General features: G+C 45.6%; 1 long non-coding RNA gene across 1 annotated transcript; it reads right to left on the reverse strand.

Moving 5' to 3' along the window:
* Positions 1 to 777: 777 nt before the first annotated feature.
* On the reverse strand, positions 778 to 14809 carry LOC120843799. Its single transcript, XR_005716262.3, has 2 exons — positions 14710 to 14809; positions 778 to 1341 (listed from the first exon to the last, which is right to left on the reverse strand). It is a non-coding gene; the product is annotated as an uncharacterized LOC120843799 (long non-coding RNA).
* Between the last annotated feature and the right edge of the window lie 1076 nt (positions 14810 to 15885).

Below are 15885 nucleotides of genomic sequence, written 5' to 3' on the forward strand. Positions count from 1 at the left end.
CAGCGCATCGCTCTCCGAGAAAACGTCGATATCGAAACTGTGGGCCACGAATCGCGCGTTTCTTGGAAAGAAGAAATGCAAAGGGGCAACACTCACACTTGCCCTTAAGCTCAACTAGACTGAGAAACAACTCGCCGGAATGGCAAGGGACCTCTTTTTTCCCCAGCCTTTACTTGAGGAATTGTCCTTCGCCATACCACGATGAAGTCCTGGCTCCGGATTACGGCATGGACCGGCCCTTCACGCGGGGCGAGCTCGAAACCCTATCGAAAAGACCATCAGGAAAATCCTGATGGTCTAATGGTCTGATGGAGTCGTATTTTGGGACGTCTGATGGTTTGATGGCCTGATGGTCTGATGGTTTGATGGTCTATTGGCCTGATGGTTTGATGGTCTGTTGGCCTGATGGTTTGATGGCCTGATGGTTTGATGGTCTGTTGGCCTGATGGTTTGATGGCCTGATGGTTTGATGGTCTGTTGGATTGGTCTGATGGTCGAATGACCTGTCGTATTTTGAGACGCCTATTTTTTACGGTTTGATTAGGGTGGTTTCATGGCTAATTTGAAACAAATCGAGTTGGCCACAACTTAAAAAACACAACAATATGTGACTGCATAATCTGGAAACTTAATTATGTCATGCCTGGAGCATGACAAGGTGCATATCCCACTTAGAATTTAATTATATTGTCCACTGCACACTGGTAATCGCCAGCCGACATTTGAGTACGGCGAATGCAGCTACTAATAAGAATAAAGTCAAACAAGCTGCATTGCTTTGATATTTTTATTATGAAGTTATGAAATCATACATTGTTTCGCTGGGCGGAATGGCTAGGTAGTACAGAAAAACCAGAAACATTCGAGGAAGTACTATTGTGACCAATATTAGTTGAAGCGCCATGACGCTTGGCGTGCGGTACTATCAGAGCCACCTGTCGGATTATCAGTGAACCTCAGTGTTTGCTGAGGTTTAGGCAGGTTGCTTCTTGCACTCATTGTGCCACCATGAGCTGAAAATTGACACGGAACGGCATAGTGGTGCAACGAGCACAAGAAGTGATTTGTTTCTACCTCAACGCATACCAAGGTTTGCTGAACAATCTGAGAGACAACTCTCATCGCGTGCCACGTGCAGTGGCGTTTCAGCTCATATTGGCTGCGATAGTACATTTGTTCCATTTCAATAGTATTGGCAATATATAAATTAAGCTAAATTAATATGAAGAAAAGGGTAAAAAGGCTACAACATGGGGTGCAAGCGATGGCAGACCTGCAACAGCATGGGCAGTCCGTGGTGGGACCACGCATCGGGGGAGGACAGGCCGCAAAGGGATGAGCCTGGACATATCAAGGGCAATTCAGAGATCAGAAATGAGTCCAAACACAGGACGACCATTGACATACGTAAACAGCAGAGTGGGCCTAGAGACGACTAAGGGGCAGTAAGAGTGACGTGCTTCATTGTAATTGTGTGACCATGCAACTTTTTGGAGAGTGAGCGAGCACGGCCTGATGGGATGGCTGTAGCGACCAAGCAACCCACAGCCTTTTTCAAGTGGTCAGCTGATCAACAGACTACTTTAAAGTTGTTTGCATAAACATTTAGATATACCCAAGTAGCACAACTCGCCGGTTTGGGACTGGGGCGGTACCGGTCTGCCGGTAAGATCCTACTGGGGCGACGCTGGAAACGCACCGCGGGGCGACAACGGGCCAGTGAGATTGCCAGTCACTGGCCAGTGACTGGGACTGTCTGGGACGCCCGGCACTGGGCGTCCCAGCGAGTTCCCGGGATGCTGCCAGCACAAATCCCCAGCGTAGTACCAGTAACGCGGTAAGATACCAGCAAGACCCCAGGCTAGCGGCCTCAACCCATACAGTCCCCGGGCTTGTTTTGTCCCAGCGAGTTCCCGGGCTGCTGCCAGCACAAATCCCCAGCGTAGTACCAGTAACGCGGTAAGATACCAGCAAGACCCCAGGCTAGCGGCCTCAAGCCATACAGTTCCCGGGATGCTGCCAGCACAAATCCCCAGCGTAGTACCAGTAACGCGGCAAGATACCAGCAAGACCCCAGGCTAGCGGCCTCAAGCCATACAGTTCCCGGGCTTGTTTTGCCCCAGCGAGTTCCCGGGCTGCTGCCAGCACAAATCCCCGGTGCACTACCAGCAGTACCGCAAGATACCAGCAAGACCCCAGGCTAGCGGGCTAAAATCGTACAGTTCCCGGTCTTGTCATACAGCCTAACATGTGGTTTTGTGTGCAATTTACACCTGAATAGAAATGATGTAGTTCATAAGAAGAATAATTTTAACAACAAATGAGTGTAAACAATTATGTTGCACTGTACATGAAAGTAAATTTCTGGCATAGGTATACACCTCATTGGTAAAGCGGCTGCCACAGCCATCTGTCGCTCATACACATGATAGCAAATAAAACATACAAAATTGTTACCGTAATTGTTTATTGTCAGCTCCAGTGAAGCTACAGCTTGGCTGGTCATCATGGGCTTGTCGCTAGAGGAGTGCGCTGGATGAAAGAGGCTGCATGTCACGGGCCTAGGAAATGTTCTTCACACTTTTCATGCAGCTTGTGATGTAAGTCGACCATGCACCCAGGAAGGGGAGTCCTTCATTAGAGCACCTGCAAAGAGAATCAACAGCACAGTAAAATGACAGGGTAAATAATTACCAGCTGCACATGATAATCCAGAAATTCCAAACTGGGCAAGCACTTAAAAGGCTAAAACAGCGCAAAGGACGACGGACAGGGTAAAGGACACGGACAGAGCGCTGACTCGAAACCAAATTTTCATTGAACTCAACGGCGCAATATATACACACTATTGAGAACAAAAAAAAAAGAAAATCAGCCTGAAAAACACCCAAAACAAAAGCACAAAAACGAAGTAAGTATCACCTCTAAAAAGATAAACCAAGCTAATCAAGTGGCCAGAAAACCAGAGGCATGAGACAAGAAGCCCATGTAAAAGAAAAACTTTTTGTAACCAATGCGTTAATTGTCTTCATTTCATTTTCAATCTGGAAACTATATCAAAACAAAAATACTTTGATTGCCCTAAGGGACACCTGTTACAACACACTGGATAACCAAGCGGCAAAAATGGCCCAGTTATCTCATAATCAAGGTTAGCTATTTGCATGAAGAAGGCCCACTTCAAAGAAAGGCTCGTGGAAATCATCTACTTTAATTCAAAAGGGCATGTCGAGAGACGGGCAAACTCGCCGGAGTAGTTGGCATGTAGTTTAACATTGCCGTTCGTCCCGATAGGTGCGAGAGATCCAGCATTTTTAGGTAAATATAGCGATTCATTAGTCTTACTGAGACAATGACAAATCATATCCTTGACATATTCGCGACCCTAGCAAAACGGACAGCACCAAGCAGGAAAACCGGGAACCAGCCAGAACAGGTCGCTCTGCGCCTCTCCACGTCTCTGGCGGCTTTCACGGACACGTGTTGTCGATGCGGTGGCAAACAATGTAATTTGATGAAGGTCTGAATATTTCTCAAGCTTGCCTGAGTGTTCATCAGTGTGATGAAGCCTCAGTAAATTGTTTTTTTTCTATCACCTGTTTGAAAGCCTGTTTACTCCACAACACACAATCGCGTGCTTTCAATTTCTTGGATGGGGAGGAATCAAGGAAAAACGTTTTGATTTCTTCTCTGTCTCGAATGACATTCAAAGTGACGACTACTCGGTAACTGATAAGTGGTATGTAAAACAGACGAGGTGTTTCACTGGAGGGAACCCCAATGCTGCAGTCAAGTGAATGGGAAGGTTCATTAGCTGCTTTTCTTGAATTTGGCTGTGTTTGATTAGCGTCAAGATTGAGCCACCCACGCTGGTCGGTGCATTGGCTATTCATCTTGGCAGCTTTTCACCGAAAAAGCCTCTGGACCACACCGAAAAAGTTGGGCTGATTTCGCATCTACTTGATTCTCGAAAACCTCCTCGCTGCATACGATTAATGAGGGATATTGTCTTCTTTCAAAAAATGGGGGACGCGTCTCGCAAAGTTAGAAGCTGTCACGACATTATGATCTATTGCGCCTCCAATATTTATAATATACCCTCGTTGAAGCCAGCAGCAATATTCGTCTACATTGCTCAGGTTGTCCGGCCACAAAAGATACTCTCTTTCTCCATTCAGGATTTGAAGTCAAGTTTAATGCAGAGGGGTTCTGCGTGAATCTCCGATGAAGACTCTCTTCAAATTTGTCCGCAATCATCTCCGTGCTGCCGGCTAGAACCATATGGCTGAGTTTAGGTAGTATCTCTCCGTCTGTCAAATATACTTTGATTCAGCAGTTCACCTAATAGCTTGTCAAGTAAGCTCATATTTCAGCCCAAATAACATACTAATATCCCTTTAGTGGGACATGGTACGTAATATAATGCATAACCCGCACATTCGTCAAAATGACTTCGATTGCCACTAAAACCTGAGTTGAAATACGAGTATCAGCTGCTTAGTGGGGCTCAAGAAGCTCAAGCTTGGCTCAAGAAGCGCTTGCTTAATTTTCGTAATTTTCCTGCAGCCTGTGTTGCTGATCGAGCAGACGACTGTAGCTGTTTCTTAATACGCACAAAAGCTCGATTTCGCCGACAGATAAGTCGTATGGTCGAGTGATGCGAGTTAGTTGAAAATTACTGTCGGTGGAACAATTCTGTAGTCATCGCTGCTTTCCTTACCTGATCAAAACTGATTAGAGTCTATTACCGTCTCTCCGGAGCCCATAGTTTCGGTAATGAACAAAACCTCCGAAACAAAAGTTTGACATGAAAAGAACAAAAAGCACCGGGAAAACAAAACTATGCTCTGCAAGTTTATCTGCACCGGCTACACTTAACCGTCGCAGTTGAAATACCTATAAAATAGGGCATTAAACAAAAGAAAATCTGTTAAATTGAATGCGCTACCCGTTCAGGCGGCCTGGCCGAGCCGACGCGACCTGTTCCCAGCCGCCATGTTTGTTTGGTGGTGGCGCCCCCTATAGATCGTTGGAGTCGCGAATACAGCTCATTGTTGTACACATACTAATGAGATTGGGTAGACACATGTAAACATATAATATATTGCAGAGTATGGCCCCTGTGTTCCCACATAATGGCAACCTGACTAAAACTCATCTGCAGACTTCACCGAATAAAAAATAGCGACTTACCCAGAAACTAGTATATATTATTAGCGTCTACCATAAACTCACATTGAGTGTTTACCATCGGCATGCCCCATAGCCCTTGAAAACGCCCGCAAGCCTCACTTACTTTAAGCATATGACATCATATGACAAGAAACATTCCCTCGTGATCATCATTAATATCTACAGGTGCGAACAGTTCAGGCAAATCAATAGAAAGATAACAAATCAGTAGTGAGGTGGTGTACAGTGGCTGGTAGGTGCAGGTTAATATGTATGGGACATCTATTTTCTGAGTAATATTGCTTATCTGGTCAATTTTCTTCACAGACCCATCACATACTGAGACAAGGTTCTCAATACAGTGAAAAACAGGAAGGAGGAGTGAGTTCCAGATTTAGCTTTGCGCAAGCTATGTGGCAACTGACTTCATCCTCTTAGAATTTATTGGAGTGGATCTGGGTATGATTATGTCTAGCCCAACAATACTGCTAGGAGCACCTTCAAAACCTTCAGAAAGGGGTAGAGGAAGTTTGAATCATTATTTCCGTATTGCGATGAGAGCTGCTCATACTGAGAATTGATGTGAGCCAATGTCGGCCATCCTTCTGCCTGAAATATCTATGTGTCAGCCACCCCCTATCAGAAAAAGTTTTAGCTGAGCGCTTTTTACGGGCCGCTCCGTTCAGCCACTGAGCAGGAAAGTAATTAGGCACGCACGTAACGCTCAGTCGGCAGAGGTCATCGGGGTGCAGGAGTTGTCTGCTCCATCGCCATCTGCGCTCCGACTGGTCGTTGCTGACTGAGCGTTGTGAGCATGCAGGTGCTTTCCTTTTGAGTGGAGCGGGTCGTAACAATGCTCAGATAAAACTATCTAATGTCTATGTCGCAGCCTCAACAGCCAAACGAGCAGTCTTCTTCCTCGCTTGCACAATAGACCAAAATTGCACTGCATACTGCTTTAGAGGCTTGTTGGCATGTTTCACACTTACTCTCTGCAGACAGCTAGGACTGTCGGTAAGCGAGGAAAAAAAAAAGTGTGAACACATATCATGCACGCCAAAAGAAAACATCAATGGAACTACACGATACTGCATTAAAGTTGCCAATTGGGCGCGTTTTATACCGCACAGCCACTGTGTGTGCACAAGTAAACTAGCTCTACATATACCGCTCAGCACACCACAGCTAGGCTGAATCACATAAGTCTCACACTTGCCGAGCTTGAAGTACAGTCGTGATCTCTACGAGTGTGAACAAGCGATCGTCGACTGCTCAGTACTGAGAGCATCATGCACCAGCGGACTTGCTCTCCTTTTAAAATGCCTTGCGAACCAAGCATGGTAAGTCATCTGATAAGGAGAGAACGTCACCACGGACAGCACTGAGCAGTTGATAATCGCCTGCTTACCTTCATATGTATCAAGTCTCTACCTGGCCGAAGTAGGCAGTATGTGTGCAGCAGAAACGGCTGTACTGAAATCTCAAAAGGATGAAAGATCAGAACAGGCTTGGTAAGCTTTCACGTTGCAAGTATGCCCATGCGAATTTCACTTTCTAAAACATAAACACGCATTTCAAATTGTCATCCAGGACAAGCTGCTATTACACAGCTGTATATATAAGGCAGCTTACCATCAACAACCTTTGCAGACTGCCATGGACCTGATCCTCGGGTCGGCTGGTGATGCAGGAACGAATTGGCCTAGTCGATGCTAGCTTCCGTTCGGCAAGGGCTGCACTGAGTATAAAGGTGAAAAAAGTGTTGTAGATAATGTGAAACAAACAAAAGCAATCCTAGCATCCACAATTCGCTAGAGGCACTGAAAACAAAAATCAGAGGTTGGGTCAATTATGTTAATGCAATATACTTCGGAAACATACCATGACTGCAGGTAAGATATTTGCTGCCTTCAATCTAGATCTGCTTGAAAATTTACAAGCCAAATAACAAATATTTTATAAGCTGAAATATATTTCGATGGAACTACAAAATCTGAAGACTATATCTGCAAATATGGTGCTATCTAGTACACCAGGGATGAGTAGAATTGGATTACAGCATCCCCCTTACAAAGATTGAAGCAAAACAAGTATAGAGTCTGCCGTGCCACTACAGTAAAACCTCGTTAATTTGGATCTCATGGGACCGGCAAAAATGTCTGAATTATCCGAAGGTCGAAATATCGAAAGAACAAAGAAAGCTGCGCGAAAACGTTTCCTTTATTTTCAAAAGAAATCTGTTATTACCGCCTGCTTTCTGGACGACACTTGGGCGGAGACGGCAACTTTCCTTAGCGCGGTCGAGTGCTCCACCGCACTCGCACTGTCGGAGCTACGCATCCCGTGCGCTGACAATGTAGTACAGCAAGGCCTCTTCTAGTTTCGGGTGCACCACCTTCCAAGGCCGCTTTCTTTTCGTGTTGAACTTCTCGCTCTCGAAAGCCTGTAGGATATCGGCCACAATTTTTACGTATGTAGCCAAAGGGCTTCTCTTGACGTCGCAACCTTCCATCACTTGTCGAGAGACGCCGCCCTCCAAGGCCCTCAGTATTTCCACTTTCGTCGCTAAATTCTTAGCCTAGTACAGCTGCAACGGAAAACGAGTAGCAAAACTGACCAGTAATCGGAGCGGCGAAATCGCGACAGCCGGCGCTATTTTCCCCGAGCGCCGATAGCGAGAGTGCCAGTCACGTTGCATTTTTCAATGCAGGGGTGGCCGGCGAAAAATTGAGGGATAGGATAGTTGTTAAAATGGCGGGCTTTAGGATCCCCGCGTTGAGGCATAAAACGTGACTGTCACTCTTGCTATTGGTGCGCTCGGGAACAATAGCCCCGCGTATCGCGATTTTGCCATTCCGGTCGTCGGTCACTTGTGCTACCCTTTTTCCGTTGCAGCAATGCTTCTGCTGCTTCCATGCCAGGAGAGTAACGCGCTGAAGCACGGCGATCCAGAGCAAAACTGGTGCGAAACACGGAGAACCGAAAGAGCGAAGAACCATGGGAAAACCGGAAAAACCACGTGCGCACTTCGGATGGATAGCGGTCATACCCTTTGGAACAGACGGTAGCTAGCACCACCTGCCGAATTTGTCCGAATTAACCATAGTGCGCCGCGTTCCCTCCGAATTAATGAGCGTTTGCTGCCATTGACTAATACATATGTTTGACGGGACCGGATCGACAGTTCAAATTATCCGAATTAGCGGGGGTTGAATTAACGAGGTTTTACTGTACAACAGAAACGACTCTACTGTGATCTCGTGGAGATCAGAGTTCGGAACAGGCATGAAGGATTTGGCACGAGAAATATGCCAATGTCATTATTCATTTTTGCAACATTAAAATTACTCTGAAAGTGTGACCAGCTGCAGGGTGTATTCACGCAAATCTTGCGAGTGCTGAATTGTAGGCACAGTGCCCTGGTTGTGTTCATGTGCGATATATGACCAAATACCATAGAGACCAATACTGCAAACCTCTCCGAAAACCAATGGGTGCGGTGGCGAACGGCGTGAGTGGCGCTGTTCACCTCTCTTGCCGTCCATTTGTGTTTGCGTGTTGCCACTTCCAATGGGAAGGCTGCAGCCATTATTGGGAACATTAAACAAACAAATAAAAATACAAACACAACACACACAGCAATACTGGCAGCAAGTTGAGACGCACTTCTGTTGTAAACTCAGCATTCCGCTTACGAATGGGATGCGCAATTCCGCTAGAGTGTTTCATTCCACGTGAGTGGCATCGGAATTGCTAAAGGCCAGTCCATAAACACAGTCTGCGTTAAAAACAATCCTATCAGCAATAAGTTGCTATTATATTGCTCAATATATAGAGCACCTTACCATGAACAGCCTTGGCAGTCTTCCATCAAGCCTGGCCTTCAGCAGAGGAAGCTGTCATTCTGTGTCGTCTCAGGACACTCACATCAGGATGGTGAAATTGAATGCCAACTTCTACTTGGTAAGGACTGCAGCAAGTATAAAGATGAAAACACAGATTAGAATATACGATAAAAAATATCATGGACCAACTTGAAAAAAGTGCACAAAAAGACAAGGACAAAAGGACAGGAACACAGAGGACGCAGACTGGTGCACACTCACAACTTGATCTATTGAGCATAAAAGAAAAAATAAAAAAATCAGAGAAATCAGAAAGGCTGTGTTCGGAGAATGTGAGCTTCAGAAACCGGGGCGTGAGCAAAAGATGTCAGGTAGATTGTTTTACAGACACTTTGGAATTAACAACAGCCTTTCCATGTAATAAGGTGGTGAGTTCATTCTGATTGAACATCCTGAAAAATAACAGACAAAAAACAAGGAATAAAGGAGAGGAATACATACACTACATACGAGTGTAGACTCCCAACTCACAAATTGGAGAAGAAAAAAAATAAAGAATGCGGAAGGAGCTTTAGCAAAAGTTCGAACAGGTCCAAGTGGAACGTGCTGACTCCCACCCATATGCATAAGACTGTAAACACGATTTTCTTGGCAGCTCAGGTAACAGACGGATGTGCGAACACATTGGTGGCCCATACTATGAATAATAAAGGCCTAAAATAATTCCCTTGTATGTTTTTCACAGTATCTGCTAATTATTCACGTTTTCTCTAAAAGCCTCGTCCCACTAGAGTGACAAACACCGATTTTTGTCCGACGACACCACAAAGTTCCGTGTCGCCGATGCTGTCCCACTGCAACGGCCAACACCCGCGACAATCGCCGACAAACCATCGACGACGGACGAGTTCTTGTCTGTTGTTGGACTTGAAGCGCAGCAAGCAGTCCCACCGAGGAACATCTGTTGGATACAAACTTATCCTCCTCGCCCGCTTGTGCCGTCTGTTGCTTCTCTTTCCACCCTTCCACCCTTCCTCCCGTGGCTTGCTCCACCGCTCGACCTTCAGAGAAGCCCTTGGCGGCCTCTCCTCGTTCCCGCAGTTCCAGTCCCTCGATTGCTCATAGTGGTCGCGGGCGCGGCTTGCTTGCTGGCGCTGGGCAGTCATGTTGCGAAAGGCTTGTCTGTGGCTGGTTTTGCTTGCAAAAACTTGGTGCGCGATTTGGTGCTTCAAGACGCCGAGGTCTACGCCCCTAAATCAGGATGGATACACCCATGTTCGAGGACTGACCAAAGACCGCTCACCACGAAGTAGGACACGACGTTCCGCGGCAAGCCATTCCGGCAGACGAGACCTGTCATTACGTTCTGTGATGATCGGGATGCTGTATTGTCCCCCATAAAACGCCTGCCCTCGATCATTCGGATATGAAGTTTTAAACATCCTCAAAATCAGGGTGAAATTCCTTGGTGCTAACTTAGAATTCCTCGAACGAACCCCCCCCCCCCCAAAAAAAAAAAGGAACGATTCGGGTATTCTAGTTCAGAAAAAGTTTAGTGTCAATTGTCACGACTGTTTGTGGAAAGTCGCCAACGGCAAATGAAGAGAAGCGGAAGCTTTAATCAAGAAACAAAGTAATTGTCTCCACTTTCACCGTGTTTGTCGGCGCATTTAATGCCCAAAGAGCAAAATATGAAAACCGCATCGCCAGACTGTTTATCTGTGTATTTTGAAGTGTTTTGTTGACAACTCCAATCCCACTAGGAAAGAAGTTTCCTCGTCCCCGTGTCCTGCGTCGTGTCCGCCAGGTGGGACAGCGTGCGTCGTGTGTCGCTGTCGTTTGTTGCTGTCTGTCGCTCTAGTGGGACGAGGCTATAAGGATGACACACGAGCAGTGTAAATAGTGCATAAGTAGGTGACAATTCATCGTAGACTTTAGAGAGAGATTAAGCTGTCTTTATGTATTGGCCATCAATCTGTTGCCTTAACAGACAAGGAAATTATGGTTTTAAAATCTGCTCTTGCTAATGGGTGAATCGGCGCATTCCACTTGGGCCTGTGCTTGAGCTCCTTCCGCATTCTTTATTTTTTCCTTCTCTGTTCATGCGAGTCGAGAGTCTGCGCTTGCGTATGGTTTACACGTAACTCTGCTTGTCTCCTTGCCTTTTGTGGTGAACTGTTTTTCAAGCTGTTCAATTAGTAAAGCTCACCACCTTACTACAATTATGCAACAACTAAAAACAATTACAACCTACACCATTCGCTCAAGGCAGTACCAAACGAAAAAATACAGGGATTGGGTGAGGCATGTCTAACACTATATACTTACACTGAATATACCTCTCATAAACTGGCGAGACACTACCTTAATCCAGGACATGCTTGTAAATTTCCCCAAAAGCGGCATCAAAAAATTATTTCGTGGGCACAAAGTTTTGCGATCAGGAGCGGTATGCTATGCAAATCACCATGGGATGAATTCATCGCGGCACCAATTTTTGACAATTCTTTTCTGATAACGAGTCACGAAAATAAAGCCGTTTGCAGACGACTGCGCGGCGGAAGCTACGGACTTGCTCGATCCTCCTCTGCCTTTTGCCTGGCTCAGCTCTCCGGACGCAAATACGCACACGGAATCCACCCGTAGTGTCTAACCTAGAGCTTAGACGATGGAGGGGCACCGCGCTGAGTTGAGTGCTTTATTTTTTTTTTTTTTTTTTTGGGGGGGGGGGGGGGGGGGGGGCACCGCGCTCTTCCAGCATCCTAGTTTACCAGTGAACAATACGGTGGAGGGAGGCAATCAAACTTCCCCCCCTCCCCCTCCCCTTTCCGCCTCCACCCGCCGGCTAGCCGGCTGGCCGGCCGGCCGGCCGCCCGCACGCCCGCCGCCGCCGCCGGCGCCGCCGTCCCCCCCCCATCTCCCAAAAAGTTCCGCCGCTATTGATGGACCTGGACCGAGTACACAGCCTATTTGTGAACGAAGCAAAACAGCCTCGCATAGCACCATTCGCGCACAATTAGTAATACTGGTAAAAGCAAGCGATCTAGACAATAACAAGCATTTTGAACGGAAAAAAGAATAATCTAGCCCTAACGGGCAAAGAAAGGAACTTACTTTGAAACGACCGTGCCATGATCTTGGCTGTTGAGCAGATTCGACGTAGTTCCACGGCTCACAGTCGCTTCCTTCTTTTTCGGACACATTTGAAACTAAGTTAAACTCCACGCATCACGACTAATCGTTAAATTGACCTCAAGACAGAGACGTGAAACACACATGGCCAACACGTCCGGCAAAACAAGGCTGCGGATTGGATTGGATCGCGTTCGTTGGCTATTATGGATGTCTAACGACTTCTCTATGTTCGCGTATCTTCATCACGCTTGCAATAAAACGATCAGCAAAGCGCATTAAAAAACTATTAAAAGACACAGTAATAATGAATCATTGAGTATGCAAAAATTGCCACAATATTAGAAATACGTCCTGAACACGTAACAAAAAATTACATACGAAACTAACCGTACAATGTATTCAAACGAACTCAGCAGACATACAAACTACTAAAAACAACGCGTTTTCGATTTGGCGATTTGGTCTTGGTGGTTAACGCGCGATGCGGGTGATCGTGTGGTCGGTGGTTCGAATCCCGGGAGCGCGAAGTTTTTTATTGTTTTTTTTCCTACGTTTTTTATTTCTTTTTAATGTTTTTTTTTATGTTTTTTGCAGTTGCCGGCCCCTTACTTTAGGGTACAAATCACGCAAAATGTGGAAATAAGAAGTGCGAGCCCAAATTTAAATTGATGGAATGCACAAGCCGTGGCCCTCTTGTTTTGCCGGGATAATTCGCTCCCTCCGTGCTAATTTCTGGGTCAGTGTAGTAGGCAAACAGCGCAAGTCCTTTCAACGAAGTAAAGAAGGTTATAATAATGGGAATATTGAGAGCAAAATGAGAAAATGTGTAAGTGGTCAAACTGCCACAGTGATGCAGCCGAAGTTTGTCTGAAGGTGGTCAACTTTACCCACTGTTAAAACAGAAATACCGCTATTTTAAGACAGTTATTTAGCTGAGCTCACAGCGCGGTACGTATTAAGCACATCTCTTATTTTTCTGACTTACGGAAAGTAGTACTTAATTTTCTTCTGGTACATCAGTGATATTTCCCTCGCCTGCCGCCTGATTGTACTTATCGAGGTTGCGCTCCGCAGTTTTACTTTTTTATTAGGCCTAGACATGTTTTTATTCCTCAGATCCAAGAACAGTGCGGATAATTAAACTAGCTTTCAGAGACGGCATCGTTCGGTATTAGAACATTTACGTTTCGCAGCGTCAAGGGGTCACATTCACGACCCGGCAGTGTAAACATCCACAACGACTTTATCGTGTTAAAAAAAAAAAAAAATAAAAAAAAATGTTTTGATATTTTTTTTTTTTTTTTGTTTTTGGTGCGGTATGTCGTATATAACATAAGCTACCGGGGGACAGATCGTCTGGCTATGTCAAAATTTGAAATATTTCTGTTAGATGATCGTAACTACCACAGAAAACAGCCGATTCTTGACTGAAATAGCATATTTTCACACTCAATTAAAATCACCAATAACACGATCTCAGGAGAGTTATGTACTTCTCGTAGCGTCATAAGCAATACACACATCTCTTTCTTGTCCAGATTCTGCAATGCAATGCAAATTATAGTTTTTGTAACTCAAAGCGCGTGCTCAATCATGCCACGTGTTTGTTAATTGTGGTTGTTGCTCTTCATTCGGATTCTCCGCTACACCGTTTTTATTTTAATTTTCTTATCAGAGCCAAATACGTGCGTATACCACCGACCTTAAGTATAGTGCATCAAATTAAACTAGCTTCCTGAAAAGGTATCGTTCGGCGTTGTGTAATTTATTCTTCATGGCGTTGGTGGTCAGATTCTCGAATTCTGAACTGCAAATGTTCCTCGCCGCAGTGTTTTTTTCTCGCGTTTTCGCAATAAAACACGTCAGCCTTGCCATGCTGGGATCAAATACACCAGCGTCGGCAGTTATTTGCGAAGGATCGATCTATGCGAATATTTCCACTCGCTATTTATGAATTGCCACAGTTCGTCAGAATCTGAATGACTTGACTGCATAGTAAAAACGGCAAAAAAAAAAAAAAAGATAAAACGATGTCGGTTTGTAAACGGAACTTCCATGGCGGGGCTCGCCAGCCTAAACAGCAAAGCGCCGATGCCGGCCAGTCACTGAACTTCCGTGTAAATACTGGCCATCAGAGACAGCAAAGTGCCGATGCCGGCCAGTTACTGAACTTCCATGTAAATACTGGCCATCAAAGACAGCAAAATACCAATGCCGGCCAGTTACTGGAACCTCCATGGAAAGACTGGCCAGCAAAGACAGCAAAAACCCGATGCCGGCCAGTCACTGTAACTTCTTCGGCTGAACTGGCCAGTGAGCAAGACGAAACCCCGACGCCGGCCGGGGCCGGTAGCTCACCGGCGCCAATGGCCGGGCGCCGCCATCCTGTTACCGGGACCGGCCGGCGTAGTCCCGATACCGGCCGACGCGGTGTGCTACCTGGGTATTAACCACTAAATAATTTATCTGTACCGTCATTTAAAATAATTGCTTGTAAACTGGAGACCCAAAATAGTATATTACTTAATTAAGGAAGTTAGAGTATAGATGCACATACCTTTGTAGTGATTTCTTTTGAGATTGGACAGCTTTTCTGACAGGTACCGCCGTATCTTCTGGTGCCGGGCTGCCCTTTCAGCCTGGTGGTACCTTTCTCCCTCAGGTATAGTCAAAAGCAGCCTGGAATATTGAAATTCCAGGGTGATTATTTTTTGCAGTGCTCAGACTTAAAACAATATAGAACGTCATAAATACAGGCTGGAGGGTCATAGTTTGGGAAGACCAAGGGTATATTAGTCTCAAATAAAAGCAATTAAGTGGCAGCTGGCACCTAACAAACCTTCAACGTTTCTTAGTATTTACAGTGTTCAGAGATCACCATGAAAGCAAAAGTACCGCAGTATCCTGATTTATGTTCCACTCCCAATAGACAGCTCACCCTGGCTTCTGTTAGATTCTTTTAAGCACAAAACAGGTAGCCCATGTCTATAAATCTCACTGCTAGGCTAGTGACCTTGTAAGAAATAGGAGCTACAACTGTAGATAAGTAGACAATGTACGTTGGAAACTGCTTATACTTGGTTATCATCCGTCGCTGTGGTAACAGCTTAGACACGCCACAGAATTAAAAAAATAGCATCATGAGCACCAGAAAGAACAATGCAGTTCTATATAAAAACAATCTTTCACATTCCTTGAAAGATCTTCCATTCATGGCCTGGCTCTAAATTTAAAGGTAATTAAACAGTCTTTCAATGTGCACCTGGTGGAGGCCTCTGAAACTTCGTTGGGAGGTAATCTAGCAATGTTGGGGATCTTGGACGTAGTCGTGACATGGCGAAAACCGCTATGTAGCTGCACTACACATCGGAGCAGCGCCGCTGTTTGGAGGTATACTCAACTGTTGGAGTAATCTCGCCCTGAACGCGATGACCTTGACATTACTTATCTCACACATAGGCGCTTAGACAGCTTAGTCCGCTTTGGTCCACGTAAAGCCCACAGGTGTTTCAAATGGCTAGGCTGTAACACGTCTACACCACCACTATGCACCCGAACGGCACAGCTCGTAGCCACGCCAGCTTTGCCGGATAGCCCACGACGCATCGAGCTCTCCGTTGACTTCTCTTCGAGCACTTGCTCGAGTTTGTTGCTTAGAACGAAAAATAAAATTATCTGTTCAAAATACAAATGTGCGATTATTTACGGTTATTATCTGTTATGATTGACTCAT

Source organism: Ixodes scapularis, unplaced genomic scaffold, assembly GCF_016920785.2.
Source record: "Ixodes scapularis isolate PalLabHiFi unplaced genomic scaffold, ASM1692078v2 PGA_scaffold0__279_contigs__length_252992795, whole genome shotgun sequence".
NCBI classification, from domain to species: Eukaryota; Metazoa; Arthropoda; class Arachnida; order Ixodida; family Ixodidae; genus Ixodes; species Ixodes scapularis.